General features: G+C 34.6%; 1 protein-coding gene across 6 annotated transcripts in view; it reads right to left on the bottom strand.

Moving 5' to 3' along the window:
* Nucleotides 1-18,197, bottom strand: part of SYT1 (synaptotagmin 1) — a 531,062-nt gene that overhangs the window by 336,208 nt on the left and 176,657 nt on the right. For 4 of the 6 annotated variants that reach the window (XM_025992159.2, XM_025992158.2, XM_072724442.1 and 1 more), the window contains one exon: nt 12,063-12,110. The exons of the other annotated variants lie outside the window; for them this stretch is intronic. The gene's annotated coding sequence lies outside the window, so the exon portion shown is untranslated. The remainder of the gene's footprint in view (nt 1-12,062; nt 12,111-18,197) is intronic. 6 annotated transcript variants of the gene reach the window in all.

Genomic DNA, 18,197 nt, shown 5'->3' with positions numbered 1-18,197 from the left:
AATCTTCCCATCTTTTTGTTTGTTGTTCCCATTGTCCAGTTGTTACTTCCCATCCCAAAGGACCTCAGAGACTCTGATGTCAATGGGTTTTGGAAATACTGGTGATTGGACAGAAATAGACTTACTACCCATTTTCATGTTATCTAATCTTTGTGTAATATTGTAAAGTATTCTCTGTGTGTGTGTCTCTTTGTCCTCTCCCCTCTGTTTATTCATGTATATTGAGTGACTAGGATGCTTTGGTTTCTATGGAGACCTGGGAAAAGACTGCACAGACTGGAATGTCGTTAAAGGCCAAAGACACCATGAGCTAGGGTCCTAGTAGGAAATAGAAAATAGCTATGTATATATTTCCTACAGAGTTTTCTGGGGTATAGAATTCTGGTTTCAAAAATATTATTATGCTCTGCTTCAGGCAAGTATTGCCTGGGTAAGCTTCATCTCAAAAATTCTTCAAGGGCATCGACAGGCAAATTCTCCAGCTGCCTTCTCCTCCAATAAAGTCCAAAGATAAACTAGCAGTGGTAGAAATGAAGCCATCTTTTCACATGATGCTTGCCAAAAGAACATATTTTAGCACAAGAAAATCCATAATTCATTTCTGAATCGGGAGTCTCTAAATGGTCTCCCAAAGTAAGATGGAATGCAAAGAATTGATACCAGATTTGTGAGGTTAAAGAGGTACCATATGTGAAACTGCTATACAAACTGTGAAGTGCTATGCAAATCCAAAAAATATTACTATCATTTTCGATAACTAATAGCCAAGCATGATTAGAGAGATAGAAGTAATTATTATTGTCTTGGACAAGTGACTTAACCTCTCAGAGTCTTACTTTCCTCTTCTGTAAAATAAAGTAATGACATCTACCTCTACCATCTACCTTGGCAAAATTAAAGATAGCCTGTAAAGTCTGCTATGCACAGAGACTGATAAACAGCAGGAATTTAATAATTTAATAACGATAATTATCTTATTATTATAACAGACATTTTTAACCATCCACAATTGTAGAAAAATTGAAAAAAAAGACATCTTTTAAATTCTACAAATAAATCCTTGCCATTCAAGCTATTTGGGATTCCAGGTGTTCAAAAACTGAGACAATACCTATGATTTTATATTTCAAGATTCAGTGAGCATGGGGGATTTCTAAGAGTGAAGTTTAAACCTTTGAAGAATAAGAGATGCATTGGAATGTCTGGAAAAATAAAACAAGGAGGAGAAGAAAAAATAACAGAAAACACAGCTCTTTTATGGCAGCCACCCAGGACAAGTGGGTGATTTTCAGAATGATAATAAGTACCCACCACCCCATGTGCAGGGCTGCTCCAACTTCATGCGCAGTGGGGAACCTTCTGTGTCCTTCAGTATCAAATTGTACATGCAAGTTATTTGTAACAGAACATTGAAAAGTCAATGAAGGCAAACCTGGTAGGCAGCTACTGTCAGAAAACATCTGAATCAATAGGACACTATCAGAATAGTCTTTCCCAAGCAAAACACAAAACTGTATTAACCAAAAGCATGACAGGACTGTGAAATTTCCTCACCACAGTAACTTAAAGCAACATAGACCTTGGGAAGCAGGTTTCAGTGCCTCGCCCAACAGGCCAGAAAATAACAACAAAATGTTATGGATCATACTACTGAAGATCACCTAAGAGACGTGGAAATCCAGCATGGGAGTAAGTCCTGTAAGGTCACTATGGAATGCCCTTTCCTTTGTGAAGTTTTTCGGGCAGTGTTAAGCCACATCTACCTGCTGGCTTCCAAGTATTTCTTAACTTCCTACTATTACATTTAATTTTAGTATGTCCATTCATCCCACTGTAATGTGAATTACTCCAGAGTAGAGACGGTGTAAGGTGGCGGAGAGAACCAGCCCTGCCCCCTGGAAGTCCTGATCTCAAAATCCAACTCTTATACTTACTAACTGTGAAAGTCACTTAATCTTTCTTATCTTCAGATTCCTTATCTCTAGAATGGTGACAAAGCTTGTCTATTAGAAGACATATACAGATACGTACATATGTATGTGTGTATCTTGCATTCAATAAATGCTAGCCATAGAACTATTAATAAGCACATAAGGAATATATATTGAAAATATGAAAGAATTTACTGATTTAAGATTCATCCAGTAATTGTTGGGGAAAAATATTTCATAATGTGGATGAGAAGTTAAATGGTAACATTTGAAAAGTTGAAGGCTATAAATTTGTATTTCCACTTTAAATCAACAATCCCCTCCCTATTATTCTATTTGTTTTTAGAGAAAAGTCAATTTAAAAATACCTCTAGCTTTGCAAATCTTCTAAAGAACAGTTGATATATCCAAACATCAGATAATCAAATGAAGACAGGCGAATTCTAGTCTGAGCAGTTAAGATGTGGCATATTTATGACTTAGGAACCCTAAATTACCTTAAACTCATCTATGTCTTTTGCTGATTGCCTGTACTGAGCTAGTTTTCTGTGATTAATTTATGGGTTTATGATATAAAATGAGAGGTGTCCTGGAAGCCACAAAGTTACTGCACTTCTATATTTGCATCTTTAGTTAGGGAATTGGCCAAAAAAATCCACTGAAGACAACTATATCATTCAATAAATTATAGGTAAGTGGATAAACATGGAAAATGTAGTATATACATACAAAGGAATTATTGAGCCTTAAATGGATAGAAATTCTGACATATGCTACAACATTGAAAAATTATGCCAAATGAAGTAAGTGAGACACAGAATACCCATGATTTCACTTACATGAGGTATGTAGCAGAGTTAAATTCATAGAGACAGAACATAGTATAGTGATTTCCAGGGACTGTGGAGAGAGGGAATGGGGAGTTATTATTTAATAGACATGGAATTTCAGTTTGAAAAGATGAGGAAGTTCTGGGGGTGGTAATGATGGACACAACAGTGTGGTACCAATGGTAATGATCGTACAACAGTGTGAAAGTACTTAATACCACGGAACTGTACACTTAGAAATGATTAGAACGATAAATCTTACGTGTATTTTATCACAATTTAAAAAAAGGTAAAAAATAAATAAATTATAGATTTGTCCAAGGCTAAAGATACAGCTCTTGAAAATAAAAAGCAGTGTAATGGAGTGTTTGGGGTGTTTCACTTAAATCTAGCTTTAAGTGAAGACAAGAGAAAAGAGAACTTTGGATAAAGCCAGTGCTAAAAGGGTTAAAAAGTCATCACTCTGGTTCACCTGGCATTGAACACCTACCCTGTGTCAGGGTCTGGGATAAAAAAGATGGTTTGCCGCCCATAGTGAGGGAGTTGACCGTCTGTCTCATGCAAAGAGAAACTCTTCAAACATCATTTTGGTGTAAGTCTGAGAAATTTGTGTATTTAAGATTAGAAGTTTCAGCATTACACAGGCCCTAGTCTCCATCAGGCTCAAAAATTATAAGGTACGCTACCTTGAGGAAGTTAGTTTGCCTCTCAGAATTCCTCATTTACAAAATATGCATTTAAACTTCTCAGAGAAATGATTTGCAAGGCATTCAGGAGGAAGTATGTGTTCAGTTCCCAGTGGCCACTGCAGTGTAGTAATACGAGGACAGAGGTACGGGCTTGTTGGGGGCCACCTGACAATTAGTCTGGCAAAATCAGGTGCAGTAGGCTGGCCCAGGCCTCATTGTGCCACCTCCAGGATTGTTGATGCCAGCCCAGAAAGAGCATGGCATTTGTCTGATCAACACTACTAGTGGGGTGATAATTGAAAACATATATTTACAACCATAGTTGTAATAAAAATTAGAAGTTAAAATTTCAAGATGATTTCCTTGATCTCCGTTGTCAAACAGGATGAATGGTATAGCTGGTTGCAATGGGTTGAATGCTTGCTTGCCCCGCGTCCCCCAAACTCACACACTGAAATCCTCACACCCTTGTGATGGTGTCAGGAGGTGGGGGGTCTTTGGGAGTTCAGGCTTCCAGCCGCCAGAGCTGTGAGAAGGAAATTTCTGTTGTTTATAAGCCACCCAGCCTGTTATAGTTCATTATAGCAGACTGATCTGATGAGCGCAATGGTACAGACAAAGGCATTTCCTTCATGTGGAAGGGACCTTAAATATTTCATGAGTTGATGCTTTTATGTTTGGGATATTTAAAATAACGTTAAAAAATTTAAATATAGATAAATTATACTTAATCGTGTACTTTCAATACATTTCAAGAGAGAAAAAAAAAAGCACGGATAATTTCTAGCCTACTCTACCTCATGGAAAGCATCTATCACCAGCCTCACCAAAACTCCTGGGAAGGGCAGCCCGGGTGGCTCAGTGGTTTAGCACCATCTCCAGCCCAGGGCCTGATCCTGGAGACCCAGGATCAAGTCCCACATTAGGCTCCCTGCAGGGAGCCTGCTTCTCTCTCTGCCTGTCTCTCTTTCTCTCTCTCTCTCTCTCTCTGTCTCTCATGAATAAATAAATAAAATATTAAAAAAAAAAACCTCCTGGGAAAACTTGTAGGTATGAAAATGAAGGCATTCTGGGCTCCTGCATAGAGGACTGGAAGGAAATGTAAAGAGCAGTGCAGGGATGCTGCATCTAGGAGCTGCGTTCCTCTCCCCCATTATCTCCACCCATCCGACCTAAATTCACTTCAGACTCTCTCACTGCCCTTGTCATCTGCTTATTTGGTTTTGCAGTTGTGTGTGTAGGGCAAGGGCAGCGAGAATGCAGGGCTGGTGGAAATACTTTGACTCAGTTCCTTTTTTCCTTAGGTGTTCCCTCAGACCAGTCATACTGAGGCATTTTGATGAAGAGAAAAATGGGGCTGCAAAATTTGAAGGCAACACCACTTTAAAGAGAAGGCGGCTGGAGACTATTTGGTGGGAAGCAGAATCACCTCAGGAAACAAGCAAAGGTTAGAAAGAGATAAGCGCGTGTGTGGAAAGCCGGGTGACCTTACTGTCCACATTTTGGGGCAGGGTCAACTGAGTATCAGCAAAAATGGAGAAGCATTTTGCCCCTGTCTTCCTCTCACTCATTCAGGCCCATCCCCAAGCCTGCAAATACTGTGATTCAGTGCAACTGTGGGTTTTCATGGATCTGTTTTTGCAAACACTCAGAGCAAATATCTATCCTATGAAGTGGAAAGAAAAACATCTTAAAATATATCTTGTTCCGTAGCTCTTTCCCAGGTTGAGGACGCCTGTATTTTCTCCATTACTTCCACTGTCCCAATGACACATTTGGCTTTGCCTTTGTAAAATATATATTGATAATTGTGCAAATATCATAATTGGAAGTAATGGATATATTAATAATTTTACAAATATGCAAATTCATTTTTTCTAGAATTGTTAATAGACCTAATTCAGATAAATAAAAAACCTGGTATTCTATACTATAATACGCCTATAAATATTGCCACATATATAATGCTCTAAGATATAATTTGAGGGCATTAAGAAAATCTTCTCTAAAATTAGAAAAAAATATTTTAAAGTCCAAAAGAGAAGGAAAATCCAAGGCTAAATCTTTCATAGTTTAAACATTACATTCCTAATAAAGAATAAATAACTTCCCAGGAGAGGTTATAGCAAATCGTGTCTGTGCTAGATGCAAACATCAAATGGATAAGCAAAAACCCTGAGCAACCTGCAAAACTAGTGCTGAGAACGATTTCTTACCAGATATTTCAGACTACTGGAAATTCAGATAGTATCACTTTGGGGGTCATTGAGGAAGCAAAACAAATGCATTTGTGCATTCCTTTGGAGACATTATTTCCTTACTCTGAAACATTCCGTACCAATTCATAAACACAGGCTTTGCCAGGATTCTTTTGGAAGTGGAAAATAAAAACAATAGCAAGTTAAGTAATTTATATTAACCATAATAACGGGGAACATAAGTTACTCAAATATACAATAGAACATATACCGAACCAGATTTTTCATACTTTAGAAAAGAAAATTGTCTGCAGTTTATATTAGTATTAACTTTTAAAAAAAAATATTTTATTTTTTGAGAGAGAGAGAAACAGAGATAATGACCCAGATAGCCCTAGCCCAGATGAGAGGGAGAAGCAGGCTCCCTGCTGAGCAGAGAGCTGGATATGGGGCTCCACCCCAGGGTATCTGGGGCTCGATCACAGGACCCTGGGATCATGACCTGAGCAAAGGTGGGTACCCAAGGATTAAAGTTTGAAGAGGAGAAAAATAAGATATTTACCAGAAATTTGCTGATAGAGAAATGATTATTACTAAGACTGGGATATATTTCTATTTAGAGGCAGAATAAGATTTGACGTTAAAAGAGAGACTAGTATTTCTACTGATATTCTATGTCAGTATTATAAAGAGAATTTTTACAGTATTTTCAGAAGAATGACTCAGACAACAAAGACAATTAAAATGATAGATATAAAACTAACAAAATAATTCAAGTACTAAAATGCAGAGAAAATTCATAAAATATTATTTATCATGGGGAAAATGGCTCTCTGAGATTTTTTTGGTGAAAAATGTAAATTTTGTGATTTTAATGTCAGATATCATATACAAGTTTTATTAATTTTTTGAAAGAAGAATGTATCATTTTGCCATGCAATGGCACAAAACTATCAACTTTAAAATGGTTTATGTAATAACATATGTTACATATATTTTATTTCCAGAAGCCTGCTCACCCTACAGTTGGGTCAGGTTTATTTTTTCTGGAGAAAATGACCCCATTTGTGACTCCAAAGTAAGTAATTTCATGATAGGGGAGAAAGCCTTTTTGGTGACCTACACATCATAATATGGACTGATTCAGCCTACTTATCAGGCCATGAAGACCATCAAGATGTCTCAAGTCTTATTTTGACCTCTTTGAAGGGGAATCATGCTACTGACCTTATCTAATCTTAGTATTTGCTTTAAGAGGGAAGAGGTCTTCAAGGAGAGGACTCATTGCAGATCCCTCCCAGAGTATGTCTACATCTTACTGAACCAAAACCAAATTTCATCTTGCACTCAAGATTTCTAACCATCCTTTGCGTCCCTTCTTTCTTCCTTCATACTTTCTTTCCTCTATTCTTTGCAGACTTGTATATGTTTTATAATTTAAAAGAATGCCCCTTTAATATTGCAAAGGAGATATCTTAATAGCAAATAACAAATTGCTACTTGCTTATACTGTTATACTAACTTCTGTAATAAACACATAATCAACATGAATGGAATTCTCATATAAGGAATAAAATGTGATTTATTATCTTTGTTTTTATAGATGGGGACATTGAGGAAAAGAAGTTAAATTGTCTTCATGAGGTCATTTATCCAGTATGTGGCAGAAATAGAACTTAAACGTAGCTCTTTCAGTCCACTGCCAACATTCTAAAATACAAAAAATAAATAATGCAATCTAAAATAATCACCTGGTACAGACAAATAAGTGAATAAATCAGAATGTTAGAGCAGATCAAAATTAGCATAAATTATTCAGATCGCTGAATCATTAGTTTTAACCTTTTATTAACTTTAAACTTTACATGATATATACTAAGCCATGTAGTTAGTTTTAAAGCATTTCTACTTTATCTCTTTCATACTATACAAGTTATATTTCAGAGTCATGAGAGATGATAAAGTTTTCAGAACAAAATAAAGACGTATCAATGGGAGCATCCAAATCATATTGTTCCTAGAAATAATGGATAGAATTCTATCCATTATTGTAGTAGCTAACTTTATATAGTACCTACTACCAACAAAATACTGTTATATAAACAAAGTTATTGTATATCTTGAATTCATTTGACTATCTCAATAACTCATTGGAGAAATTAAAACATCTGGAGGTCTACTAAATAGCCTTAGATCCCATAGCTGATAAGTAGTGAAGCTGGAATTTGATCACAGCGAGTGAATTATCATTCTTTACTATCCTAGGAAATACTTAAGTCATGAAATCTGTTTTAGCTTTATTGTAGATAATAGTGATTGTGGAAAACCCATCTTACCCAGTGCCCAAAGAATGTGACAAGACTGTCAACCATTTGTTAAATAAAAACATAGTGATTCTGACCATGATTATCAGATGAATGTCTTAAAATATGGTCTATTACTGTAAGTCAAAGTACTATTATTATCTATATAAAGTGAACATTCTGGTATTTGTGGTTATACTAAATATAAGCTACTTGTTGACAGAGGCTGCGCTTTGTTCACTCCTGTATCTCCAACAATTGGGAAAATGTATACAGTAGGTATTCAATAGCAACTATAGCATAAAGAATAAAGAAACAAATGTATTTCCAAAGTAGTATCAAAGATTTTAAAGGAAATAAGTCCAGATAATGTAGTAAGCATAAAAAAATCTAGGAAGCATAAATTGTGAGCATTCATTTTGTGGTAATATCCTTTACAACCAAATAAATATAATTCTATTCCTTTAGGTGACCTTTTATACTTATGGCTATTATCCATTTCAACTTTGCTCCTACTTTTTCTATCTAAAGATAGTTGTCTTTAGTAATTAAATTCTCCTACCCTGGTTTAATTTTAGCATCTGAAGAACAAATTTTCATGATTCAATTTCATGTTTATTGATGATAAGTGATAAAAGTGATTTTGTTATGTGCATCAATGGCATTTTAAAAAGATCAATTTTTTACTTCCGTTTCTTCTCACCAGACCATCATTCATGCATGAAAATACACCATGCCTTGCCTTCACTAGTTGTGATGTGTTTAGTTAGGAGTGAAAACCAGAAAGGAGTAATCAGACCTGGGTCCAAATGGTAACCGTTGCTTACTAATTAGACTAACTTTATAAAGCTTTTGTTTCTCCTTTTCATTTATCTACAAAACTGTGATAACATAGGAAATGTTCCTTTGATAATAAAATGAAATGTCATTATATAATTAGTTGAGCAACTGACATGACAAAGAACCCTATAAATGTACCCTTTTCTTTACTAACTCTCCTTATTTTATATAAGAACTCATCTAAGGCCTATGGGTGAGAAAGCTAATCGGGATGAAGGGCAAATTATAAATTCAAGGAAAAGGGACTTTTTTTTTTTCCTGGAAGACCATTATTGTCTACAACTGATAGCAATCAACAATTTTGGTTTCATCATCAATGCACTGTTGTAAAATAATATATTAGATTCCCAAAACAGCAAAGGCAAATTTTCATAGAAAAATAATTTCTTTTTATAGTAATATAAGGTTTTCATAATCACATAATAACCAAAATTTATAATAAACATCACTCTACTCATGTATCTAAAGTAATGTCAGAAAGTCTTAGAAAGTGGACTTGGCGATTATTTTTTCCCACTAGCCAGATAGGAAAACAGAGAATCAGAGAGGTAATTGCTTAACTATTGTTGATGGCAGATTGTATGTGTGTATTATTCTTGCATATTATTATTATTATATGGTAGTTTTTTAGTTGTGTGATCTCCCCCTATGCTCCAGGACTCCTCACTGTGAAAGGGGGAGTTGGGTGAAGCCAAGACTTGAACTCAGATTCTCTCTGTGATAGAATTCTTTCCACTATAAACATCATTCTAATGAGCTGTATCAAAATGCAGTTTTAGGCAGATAGAGAGAGGACAAAATTTGATTAGTGTTTTGGTTGAAAAAAATTAAGTTTTCAGAATAAGCTTCTTGAACCAATCTGAGACCCTCGGTTTTTATAGAAGTACTTTCAGTTGATATGGCAGGAAAAAAAAAGTTGGTGGTTAATTAAGCCAGAATTTTTCTTGACTCTGTCACTGGATACTAGGAGAGCTTGGATAAATATGTTGACTTATCTGGCCCTTTATAAATGAAGATGTAAGAGGAGGTAATGTCTGTAAAATGAATATACTACCCTAGATAGTTTTTTTTCTTAACTCCATGCTACTATTACACACACATCTATACTTTTTGATTATAAGAACTTGTTACTTTAAATAGAGAATGGTTTGACTTACTGAAACTTATGAGGGACATTTGCAAATAATATTTATTTACTAGTGAATCACAAAACACTTCCCTAGTGAAAATCTGTTTTCTCTTAGGACATTTCTTCTGAAAACTTCTTGTTTTATTTGGTGTGCCAGGAAAGAGAAACTGTTAATGATGATCATGCTTTCATGTAAGAACATCAACTCTCAGTAGTATTTAAAGAGGTTTGGCAGGTCTAAGATAATGTGAATAGTTTCTGAGAAGCATGCCTGAGCATCTGAATTTTTTTTAATGTGTCTTTGTTATTATTATTATCTAGTGTATTCAGTTTATAGAGAACTGACCCTTAGAGGACTTGAAAGTACCACTGAGCGTTCAGTCATCGAGAGGAAAATTATTATTTTAAAATACAATGTTTAATGGTCCGTTCATTATATTTTTTAGCTTTCTTAAGCAAAAAAAAAAAAAAAGGAACTTTTGTGAAATATAAGTGCAATGTGCTCCAAAGATCATTTGTAATATTCTAATCAGTTACCAAATTGTTGTTAAGCTTTAGGCTTGGAGGCCGACTTACAGGTTTATATGCTTTCCTATGCTAAAAAATTTTAATTAAGAAGACTTAATTTTAATACAAATCATAAAACTAATTTATTATTCATGAGCTTGCAACACACACATATTCTTTAAAGACAAGAAAAATAGTCATTGTGTTATCTCCAATGTCTTCACGTTATATCATACTTCATAGTATGTACTGATACATCTAATTCATGAAATCTTTGGAAGATGCGACCTGTATTAAGGTACTTAAAATATTTTGACAATGTCATTTTAACTCAGTATTTCTCTTCATAAATATTTTATAAAGTCATTAAGGCATGAAATACACTTTTAAGTTTGGGCTTGAGCTAGTCATTTTTCCTTACAGTTATTTATGAATCATTTACCATGTTCTTGTTAAATAAAAGACAAAGGCTAAAAGGAAAAACTACCACAAAGCACAAAACACATCAGAAAATGCATGGTTTCTTCCTTGGAAATATATATATCATTTTCTCTAGGATTATTCCAAATGAGCAGAAGACCTCATTACTTGAATCAATTTTCTCTAAACGAAACCATACTAAATCCTATTTTAATATAATTATGTAAAGTACAATTCAGACAACTTCTATATGTCACACTTGAATAATGGACAAAATCATTTAAGGACAGATCAGAAAAACAGCCACTGATCGCTGTTCACAATGAAATTATAAGATGACTAAGAAATTGTGAGGGGGTATGGTAAATATTATCTGGGTCTTGTATAAAGTATGTAAAACAAATATGTATGATTCTATCACTCAAAAATTCAATTCGGAAGTGAATTTGCAAACCTTTCAAGACAACCAGGGCGTTAAAGTGATACAACATGGTTTATCAACATGGACTCTTCTACCTTTATTATTTTTGATAGTCACACACTTAAAATTTGTAACTGTTTGCACCTAGGAAATTACAATGTTACCAATTCTGCCATAAAGAATGATAGCAAAAAATTTTAACTGTGTTTCACAAAGACATATTTAGGTAAACAATCATTACTATTAATTAATAGCTATGTAAGGACATACATGTCATAGTTAAGTTGTAAGAAGATTAGGAAGAAATGTACTAATGAGATTAAACTATAGACGTAAAGCCTACAGATGGTTGCCTTTTTTTATTTAATAATTCTAATTTAATGACTATAAACAAAAGTATCTTGATTCTGTTTCAGAATTTGCTCAAAATGAATAAATTTTCTGGCACATACAGAGAACGTGAGGCACTTTGATAAAATTTTACCTAATTTTTTTCTTCTTTTGAATTTGGAATGATCAAATGCTAGTCAAAAGATATGGTGGGGCCAACATAAACATTTCTGTCGCATAGGTGTATCCCAAGGATTACCTGGGCCTCTTATTTAAGAGGATTATAGGATAAATGATTTTCAGTTGCTCCAGTAAATTGGGATTGAGTTTTAGAAGGCTCCACTTGCTTGCTATATTAATCTCTTATCTTAGAAAATAGAAAGGTGATATTTCTGTAACAAATTTGTAGGATCCTCTCATTTTGTGGAAGCTCTAGTAATATTATTGTATTGTGAAATACTTACTGTTCTGTTAGGAATTCTGGGGTATTCTTTCTTTCAGATTCTTTTTATCTAAAAGGAAAACAACATAGCCACTGGTGAGTTGACTACATAGTTCAGGATCATTTCAGACTGTCATTATTATAGATGATTAATTTTATTATGTTATATGTCTACTTAAAAATCTTCATATATATCCAAATACAATATAATGTCATGTATGTGTATATTTAGTATCTATAGAATAAGATAGATAAATAGTTAGGGGTCTTAAATTGGTTTGAAGAGCTAGAGATGAAGATTCTGTGAGTAGTTTATATATTGATTTTTGTTGCAAGTTAATTATGCTTCCTCCTAATACAGTTTTTCAACTTGAAAAATGAAATAATACTAATCTAGGTAGACGTTGTTACAGAATATTACATTATTTATTTAAAAAGAATCATATGATTATTATTCAATTAAGTACGTGGTGCCATATTTTGTATTGCTGTGATTACAGTTAACCCCTGAACAGTGTGGGAGTGAGGGGCATTGACCAGCCCTTGCAATCAGAAATCCTCGTATAACTTTTCTTCTACCAAACTTGACTACTACCAGCCTTCTGTTAACCAGTAGCCTTCTCAATAACATATAAACAATTGATTAACATATATTTTTATGTTATATGCATTATATACTGCATTCTTACAATAAACTAGAGAAAAGGAAACGTTAAGAAAATACATTGACAGTATAGTAGTATATATATATATATATGTATATATATGTGTGTGTATATATATATGTGTATATATATATATATAAATCCACAGATTTAGTGGACCCCTGCAGTCCAAACCTATGTTGTTCAAGGGTCAAGTATGTATGTGTGTGTGTATATATATATATATATATATATATATATATATGTGTGTGTGTGTGTGTGTGTGTCCCCCATCAGGGGTAAAGAGAAAAATAATCTCTTTTTTTTTTTTAATTTTTTTTTTTTTTATTTATGATAGTCACACAGAGAGAGAGAGAGGCAGAGACATAGGCAGAGGGAGAAGCAGGCTCCATGCACTGGGAGCCCGATGTGGGATTCGATCCCGGGTCTCCAGGATCGCGCCCTGGGCCAAAGACAGGCGCTAAACCACTGCGCCACCCAGGGATCCCAAGAGAAAAATAATCTCACATCACTGCATTAAAAAAAAAAAAAAGTACAATTCTAGCTTAGGGAGTAAGAAAATGAAATCCTTCCTGAGTCAATATTAGGAATTGCTTTAATGTAATAAAGATGTCAAGAATTTCTGATTTGATTTGACAAGTTAGCAACTCACAAATGAAAAATTTCACAGTGCTAGAGACAAGTGCCTTTTGATATAAGTTCTCATCAGTTTTAGTCTTCAAAAAATTTAGGTAGAATGAAAACCAAGAAAGAATGAAATATTTAAAAATAGGCATGTTGCTCTGTTTCTAAGGGTTCTTACAGTGTCTGTTTTCAGCAGAACTACAACAATACTATAATGCTAGCAGCTCTGGCAATGGGTTCATATAGGTACTCAGCGTAAAAGATCTGAAGTGACAGCTATATTTTCAGAGCTGCATTTACTGCATCTGTTCAGTGGTTAAGCCTCCAAGGTCTGCTTTCTTTTTATTTCTGCTTGAAACTCCAACTGTTTTCTAGTAAAAGCCATTAGAAAGAGCATTGTAAGAATGCATTTAGATTTGCCTGGCCGACTCTTAAAATATGACTTTGAGCCACAATCAATTTTTGATAAGATTTCTATATATAGTTCCCGTGTGCTGACACTTTTCTTATTAAAACAAAAACTACAACCACATTCTATGAGTGTACATATTAAGGAACCAGAGTGATATAGTGCTCCTTACAGGAAATGATGGGGGTGGGAGGGGCTTGCTGAAGTAAATGGAGGTTTTCTACTAAAAAACTAAGAGAATATTTGACATTGTGTTTATTGTACATTAAGACTTACCAAGGGGCTGGCTTCCCAGAGGGATGCAGTGAAAGGATGAAACAGTTTTTGTGACTTATGAGCCATCTGCAGGGACTTGATTTCATTTTTGGATTTGATTTTTTTGTTTGTTTGTTTGTTTTGCCTGCACATCTATCATAAGGATGAATGGGCAAGCCTGTTCTACTCTAGGGGACAAACAACTATTTTACTTTTAATCTGTGCACTGAATATGGATGTGCGTAGTATTTTTCTGGTAGCTAATTTCTGTCTCTTGCATGTATAAACATCTTTATTTATTTTAGAAGAAAAAAGTGAAAATAGCACAGGATGATTTTGCACTTTCTGCCAACTATCTGGTTGTTCAGTAATGTAACTGGTATCAGTAGTTCTGACTCTGACAGTTTCCTGGTATTGAGACTTGGTACTTTCATGTGTTTATATGATACTTAAAAAAGTGCGAATCTTTTAAGGTAGATTTATGTATTTTTTACAAAATTTTTTGCAAAACTCTCTCATGTTTTTTAATCCAGTTTTAGAAGCAGGCCTGATATGGGAAAAAAGAAAATAACTGAGACTTAGGGATTACTTTGCTTGACAACAGCTAGAAATTAAACTACTGTACCTTGCAGCCCTAATCGTAACCTTTTACAGCACTAAGCAAAAGCACTGTATGCTTTAGGCATAAATATTACAAATGCTTGACTTGTTTTGTGGGAGGAGGGCACTATCTGTATTCATTTTAAATGAATATTTAAAAATGCACAGCTGTATTTTTTTTTAAAGGGGCTTAGTTTCAAGAATGACAACTAACATGTATTCAACCTTTGTTTTAAAAAATCTCAAATATTTCATCTTGATGAAAATGTTGATTTTAATGGAGCTTTTACTTACATTTCACTGAACTAAATATTTAGAGTTGGATTTAAAGTATGCAGTATGAATCCTTGCAACATGGACATTTGTAAACATTACCTTTTTGCCCCAGGTAGACTGGGATGGCATCAAAATCCCTACCCCATGTTTTAAATCTGAAAACTGCAAACTGTGGGTAAACTCAAAGTTCTTTTCCTTGGACATCTTCCAACTGAAATGCCAAAACTTGTGGTTAGAACATGGTTACAAAGTTGATGTGTCATTTCCTCAACACACATATCCCTAATCCTTATGCAATTTTGTTAGACATCTTTTGGCTTAAATTCTTATTCTTAGAACAGTGGTCAGCAAGTAGAGATTACTTTAAAAAGAAACACTATCCAGGTCATTAGTGACTGAGTGTAAGATTTCAAACACTAAAATAAAGCCTTACGTGACAACACTTAAATGTATCACGTGATTCTGGATTAGCTCCTGGACCAATAAGACAAAAACAATTAGCTATTAAGAACACTACTGTGACAGTAGATGAAATTTGAATATGGACTCTGAATTTGACAATGGTATTAAATCAGTGGTATATTGTCTGTGTTTGATAACTGTTGTGTGTAAGAAAATGTCCTACTTTAGGAATTATACTGAAATACACGCTAAAATACTTGGGATAAGCCACACCAGATCTCCAATTAATTCTAAATGGCTAGGAAAATATTATGAACTGTGTATATATAGACATATATAATAATATATGTAACATATATAACAATATAGACAGAGAAAATGATACAGAACAAAATCGTACAAGTAACCCAGGTAAAGGACATATGAGAACTTCTCAGACTATCCTTGCAACCCTTTTTTGAGAGTTTTTATAAAAGAGTAAAACAATCATTACCAAAAAATGAGATTATAAAATGATCTTAAAAAAATAAAAATAAAGTGCCATTTTTCAGTATCTTTACAAAATACTTCACTGAACTGTGGCTACATTATTTTGTTCATTAAGCACAAGATTGTTAGATTCTATGTACAACTATAAAAGATAGTGACATTTACCTGGAAAATGGAGAGTATTAGGCAATTAAAGAAAAGTAATGCATCAATTAATAGAGTAAACAAACAAATGTTCTATTAATAAATGCAATCACTGTTGGTACCTATGGTGCTTCTGGAAGGAACGCTAGGAAGGAAATAACACAGAGGATGGGCTTTCCTTGAAAGAAAGGTAGAAGGGCAAAATATTTTTGCCTCATATTGTGGACAAAGGGATGTTTCTATTTCTTTCTTTTTTGTATCTAACCACTGACAGCCACTTAGGAGGCCTAATTTTATAAGCCTGTCCTCATTATGATAGAAGCAAATGTTTACCAACACAGACTGGAAAAGAGGGGGACAGGGATGAAGGCTCTACTCATTTTTCTGTTGTGACACTTTATTACACAAGTCGAAACACACAAAAACATTTGTTGGCAGTCATTACAATAATGACATATTGGGTTCAACCATGTTTAACATTTTCATTATATTCAAAATAATTATTTGAGAAGGGGGGCTGATAATGAGGCGGAATGGCACTAAGTCAGGAGAGTCCGTTTGTATCTTGAAAAGGAGGATGGGAATTAATTAAATGAGAAGCTCGTGGAAGTTAATTGGGAATGAGTGAAGATAAGGACACTATCAAAGCATGAAGAAATAAAACTATTAAAATAAAAGGTATAGCAGAAACAGCACACCCAAGAGAAAATGAACCCTGCAGAATCAGGAGTGTAGAGGAGCAGAGTTATGCCTGTGAAGGCTCCTGTTGGCTTCCCACCCCTACAATAGTGCCTGCCACATGAATAAATGTTTGCTGAATGAATAATGGTATATTGACAAAAGTAAAATTTAGTGTTATATAATCTGAGTCTGCTTCTGTCTCTGTCTAATGTGTGACTTTAGACAAATCATTTAATCTAATTTTATCAGCTGTGAAATGAGACAGTGGAAAAAAAGGTGATTCTCCAAGGTGCCTTCCAGATCTAAATATTTCTGTATATGGTTCTGTTTATTAAAATGGGCAACTGTGAACAGTTTTGTAGAAGAGAACAGCCTTATATGAGTTTTAAATGAAGAGAAATGGGGAGAAATAGAAAACATGAATGAAAGAGCAATGCATCGATTCAAGTAATGGAAAATAAATCCTATCAAAAGAGACTTTAATATAGAAGGGAATCAAGGTGATTTATGGTTTTGTTAGAGGTGACATTTATTTGTACTATTGATACAGGCATGCAGATGTAGAGATCTTCATCTATTCTTTTTATTATTATCAGAGTGACTTGTATACACTCCCCGCTTCCACCTTAGGCGTTCTCATGTAGACAGAAGTGTAGAATGTTCAAAAGAAGCCATTGATGGCAGGAGTTTATATAAATGTTCTTTTACCACAAATTCATAGAACTGGGACTGCCCATCTTGGAGAAAAGAAAGCTGAAGTAGCTCTCAGGATCTGTACTTAATATCATGAAGAGCAATTTAATTCAAGACCCACCTGGCACGATCTCTTATACCTCCACGAAACCTTTGATAATTAACACTGGTTTCCCCATGCATTTTCTTTTCTATAAGCTTGGTGAGCATCTACATTCTGCAAGACATAATTTAGCTTTTACTTCTACTTAATCTCATTATTTTCCTCTGGTCCATCTATGCTGAATTTTCATTGGCAACCAGAGGTGGCCATGTGCTTTGCATTTGTATTTAGGGTGGTCCTTAAGATGAGTTAGATGCTCAATAAACACTTGTCAGCCGGTGGGGGTGGGCATGATACACTTTGAGGTCAAAAAAGGAACTGGAATACTGATCGGCAGCTACCAAAAATGACTTCCTGGACATCAAGTATGGTTGGTAATCCTGGGACTTTCTTGAGGCCCTTACCTTGTTTTTTTCTCATCAGCCTATTTCCCTAGGCATTTTGGGGAAGAGGTGCTGATGACCCATCATGGGGATGAAAAGTACACTGTTCTTGAAATAGAAAAGTCTAGTCAAGTAGCCTGAAGGCATGGGAAGCTGTAACCTGAAATAAGTTTATCACTTAGGTCTGACCCACAGCAGAGGTGAGCATGTGCCACTTGCTCAGCTTTGTCAGATCAGAGTGGAATATTTCTTATAATTCTTTACTGAAATCAAGACAACTGATTGCAATACGCTTATAAGAAAGTTGGGGTGTCAAGATGGCAAAATTAGTCCCTGTGGGAAAGAGGGGGTAGAAAAGAAAAGGAAGGTCTGAAACAGAGAGAGAGAGAACATGAAAGAACTAGACTATTTTCAGAGAATTTTTATTTCTGTA

The sequence above is a fragment of the Vulpes vulpes genome, chromosome 10 (assembly GCF_048418805.1).
Source record: "Vulpes vulpes isolate BD-2025 chromosome 10, VulVul3, whole genome shotgun sequence".
NCBI classification, from domain to species: Eukaryota; Metazoa; Chordata; class Mammalia; order Carnivora; family Canidae; genus Vulpes; species Vulpes vulpes.
The sequence above is the reverse complement of the archived record's forward strand: the minus strand, read 5'-3'. Positions and strand labels throughout refer to the sequence as shown.